At 53.7% G+C, this 4,034-nt stretch overlaps 1 protein-coding gene across 1 annotated transcript in view; it reads right to left on the reverse strand.

Moving 5' to 3' along the window:
- Positions 1–3,969, reverse strand: part of LOC113487377 (S-adenosyl-L-methionine-dependent tRNA 4-demethylwyosine synthase-like) — a 124,428-nt gene extending 120,459 nt beyond the window's left edge. Inside the window, exon 1 of the mRNA XM_026861901.1 lies at positions 3,959–3,969. The gene's annotated coding sequence lies outside the window, so the exon portion shown is untranslated. The remainder of the gene's footprint in view (positions 1–3,958) is intronic.
- Between the last annotated feature and the right edge of the window lie 65 nt (positions 3,970–4,034).

Consider the following 4,034-nt stretch of genomic DNA (forward strand, 5'->3'; position numbering starts at 1 on the left):
GTGCACGGACTGACTGGCATCAGCCACTCTTCTGTTAGGCCTTCATGTTTTTTCCAATCTCTTGCTGCCAAATCTGTTCTGACACTAATCCTTTGGGATTTTTCCATGCAGTGTGGGGTTTTGTATCATTTTACACTTGCTTGGTTTCCAAATGCATTTGCCAGCAGGAACGTTTTGTGTCAGAGTTGCCCGAATGAGGATTGAGTTAGGGTGTGACACGGAGGTCCCTCTGGCTTTGGTTTACACTGAGGTTGCTCTTGGAGAGTGTCTGAATGATGCAGTGCCAATCGTTTTTACAGTAAGTTGTCAGTGTTGAGAGGAAGATTGAAGAGGGCACGGAGGGGTGGGTTTTGTATGTCGGGAGAAGAACCTTAAGCTAAGAGAGCTGCATTTCCCTTCTAAACAGGTGCCAAGCGTCGGTCCTGTCTAAAAACCAGTCTCCTGGCAGCATGAAAACTGACTTTGATTCCATAATTGGCTGCTTGATAATTAGAGTGCTTTAAAGGACCACTCTTATTTTAAGGTTTCCTTCATGGGATATAACAGCATTGCTGACCATATAAAAAATGTTCTGCAAATAACTTATTTGTAACATATGTGTAGCTACATTAATAAAAATGAATTATCATCTATGTATGTATGATAGGTACAGAGAGAAATAAAATAATTATTTCTATTAACAGTATAGGAGGTATCTCTGGCCGTGGCGATGCTTTTTGCAGGCTGAAGGGGCAGCCTGTGCCTGTGAGCTGTTCTCATTCACGTGCTAAAATGAATCTGGAACGGGCAGTGGTGGCCTCTGGCCATGGAGCCAGACAGGCTTTTGTTGGGCTTGGGAGGAATGACAAAGACCTGCTCTCTGAAACCTGCTGGAAAAAGGGTACAACAGGTGGCCCCTGGAGCACCTGCTGCTTCTTGCTACTTGTTGCTTTCCTTCAGGAGCAGCCCCTGCTTCTTGATGTTTTCCCAGGTGAGGACAAGGCCGTGGTCTTTGTCATCAAAAGCAGGGGGATCTGGAGGAGAGAGAGCAGAGAGGAATGGGCTGAGGAGGGTCTGCGGGGCCACCTCCGCTGTGCCCGTGTCCCCGGAGAGATGTGGCCGATTTGGAGGGCTGGTGGCATCCCAGAGAGCCCCGTGCCAGGCCCTCAGGGTCAGGCACTGCTGACGGGCTCTCCCAGCCCAGCGTCCCAGGGTGACCTGCCGGGCCTGGGGATGCCACTGCTGGGGACCCACCCCAACACTGCTGGGGCTTCCCATGAAGGTCTGGAGCTGCGGGGCGGTGGGTTCACCCGGATCCGCTTTGGGAAAAGAGGATGGTGAGCTGCCAAAAGCTTCTTGTCTCTTCCAAGAGCATCCTCTTTCCGTAAGTGTTGAGCCTCTTCCGCGCCAGTATAAGTGATTTCTATGTCAATAATGACACTTGTGACCGGCACTGTTTTTGAAGTGTACAGCAAGGAGCACTCTGTGACTGTGGTTTCCAGTCTGATTTGGACAATAGACTCCTAAAACCACCGCCTTTTGGTTAAGGACTAACAACACACATGGTGAAAGTCACAGCAGATGGGCCTGTGGGTTAGAACATTCTCAAAGACAGACATTTCCCCAGGGCTTCTCTGGAAAAAACAACTTAAGTACAAGCAAACAAGGCAGGAGCAGTGCTGGCTTTGTCCTGTGCCTCGCTTTGGTAAATAGGAGCTTTCTTTGTAACCTGAACTTGTAACGTTTCCAATTACCCATTTACCAGCAGTGCCAGTGCACCACGCTGCAGAGCTTGCTGGGGTTGCATTTGCTAAATCCTGCCCCTCGGGAGCAACGGTCACTAATTCAAGTTCAATTAATGACTGAACAGGCTGGGCTGCAGGGAACTGCTCCAGTGGGGCTGTGCTTCACAGCGGTGTCAGGAGGGGTGTTGGGAGCTATTCCTGGGCCCAGGCTGCAATTCCTGCTGCAGAGCGGCTGTGGCGCTTCCCAGGACCTGGGCTGGAGCTGTAACTGCAGGGCTTGGCCTCCCGCACATGCCTCCTGCTGGAACTGGCTTCTGGGTGCCTGGAAAGGACAACTGTGATTGTCCTTTATCAATTAAACACCAAGACAGGGCTTTAAAGTCCAGCAGGGTTGATTATTTGTGCCCAAGCCAGCTTACTGTCTTTAAAGGTAGGTTTTGGGGGTGTAGCAAACCCCATGTCCCCTGGGTGTCCTTGGGCACCTGGAGACTCCCAAGGCCCCGTGGCACTCAAGCACTGGCTGGCTGGGTGCTCCCAGAGAGGGGTGGTCAGTGGAGCTAAATCCAGCTGGTCACAAGTGGTGTCCTCAGGGCTCGGTGTTGGGATCATTTCTGTTCAACATCTTTATTGATGATCTCGATAAGGATATGTGATGGTTTGACTCTGGCTAAATACCAGGTATCCACCAAGTCGCTCTATCACTTCCCCCCCCTTTCCCCTTGTTTTCTCAATAGGGTAAAGAGGGGAACGAAGATAAACTAACCCTTGTGAATGAAACAAAAGCAGTTTTAATATAAGCAAAGCAAAGCAAAAGTCCGCGCGTGGAAGCAAAAGCAAACAGATTTATTCTCTACTTCCCATGGACAGGCGATGTCGGGCCTTCTCAGGAAACAGGGCTTCAATATGCGTAGTGGTTGCCTCGGAGGACCAAGGGTGACCCCACCCCCTTCCTCCTTTCTCCCAGGTTTATACTGAGCAGACATCATATGGTATGGAATATCCCTTTGGTCGGTTCGGGTCAGCTGTCCTGGCTGTGTCCCCTCCCAAGATCTTGCCCACCCCGTCCCACTGGGGGAAATATCAGAAAGAGCCTTGGTGCTGTGTAAGCGCTGCTCAGCAGCAGCCACAACACCAGGGTGCTATCAACACCCTGCCAGCTCCCAGCACAAACCACAGCACCGTGAGGGCTGCTGTAGGGGAAAACCAATTCCAGCTCAGCCAGACCCAGTACAGGATATAAAGTGTGTCATCAGTGAGTTCACAGATGACACCAAGTGAAGCGGGAGTGTCGATCTGTATGAGGACAGGGAGGCTCTGCAGAGAGACTTGGGTAGATTGGATCAGTGGCCAACGTTAATGGGATGAGCTTCAACAAGGCCAAGTGCCAGGTCCTGCCCTTGGGCCACAACAACCCCCTGCACGGCCACAGGCTTGGGGAGTGTGGCTGGAGCTCTCCGGGAGAGAAGGATCTGGGGGTTCTCACTGACAAGCAGCTGAACAGGAGCCAGCAGTGTGCCCGGGGGGGGCAGGAAAGCCAACGGCATCCTGGCTTGGGTTAGAAATAGTGTGACCAGCAGGAGCAGGGAGGTGACAGTCCCCCTGTGCTCTGACTGGTGAGGCCACACCTGGAGGGTTGTGTCCAGCTTTGGGCACCTCAATCCCAGAGAGATCTCGAGGGGCTGGAGCGAGGGCAGAGGAGGGCAACGAGGCTGGGGAAGGGCTGGAGAATAAATCCTGTGAGGAGCCAGGGAAGGAGCTGGGGGTGTTCAGTGTGAGGAGGAGGAGGCTGAGGGGAGACCTCGTCACTCTCTGCAGCTCCTGACAGGACATTGCAGAGAGGCTGGGGCTGGGCTCTGCTCCCAGGGAATTGGTGACAGAACAAGAGGGAACGGCTGGAAACTGCAACAGGGGAGGGTCAGACTGGGCATCAGGAAAAAATGTTTCCCAGGAGGAGTGGTCAGAGTGTGGAATAGGCTGCCCAGGGAGGGGGGAGTCCCCATCCCTGGGGGTGTTTAAGGGCCGTTTGGATGAGCTGGGGGGGATGTGGGGTAGGGGAGAACTTTGTAGAGTCGGGCTGAGGGTTGGACTCGGTGATCCCGAGGGGCATTTCCAACCCGAGTGATTCTGTGATTCTGTGACACGGGACAAGCCCGCGGCTGCTCTCAGCCCTCCTGCCCGGCCGCTGGGGCAGGGCTCGAGGTGTCCGGGAGGGGGAAGCTGCAGCCTTTGGGCACCTCGCTCCGCCCGAGCTTTTCCCGCAAGCTCCGACGGGGGGCGGGGAGTGGAGCGGAGCCGCAGGGCCGCGGCTGC

This window comes from Athene cunicularia (genome assembly GCF_003259725.1).
Source record: "Athene cunicularia isolate RWA chromosome 19 unlocalized genomic scaffold, athCun1 chr19_part1, whole genome shotgun sequence".
Lineage (NCBI taxonomy): Eukaryota > Metazoa > Chordata > Aves > Strigiformes > Strigidae > Athene > Athene cunicularia.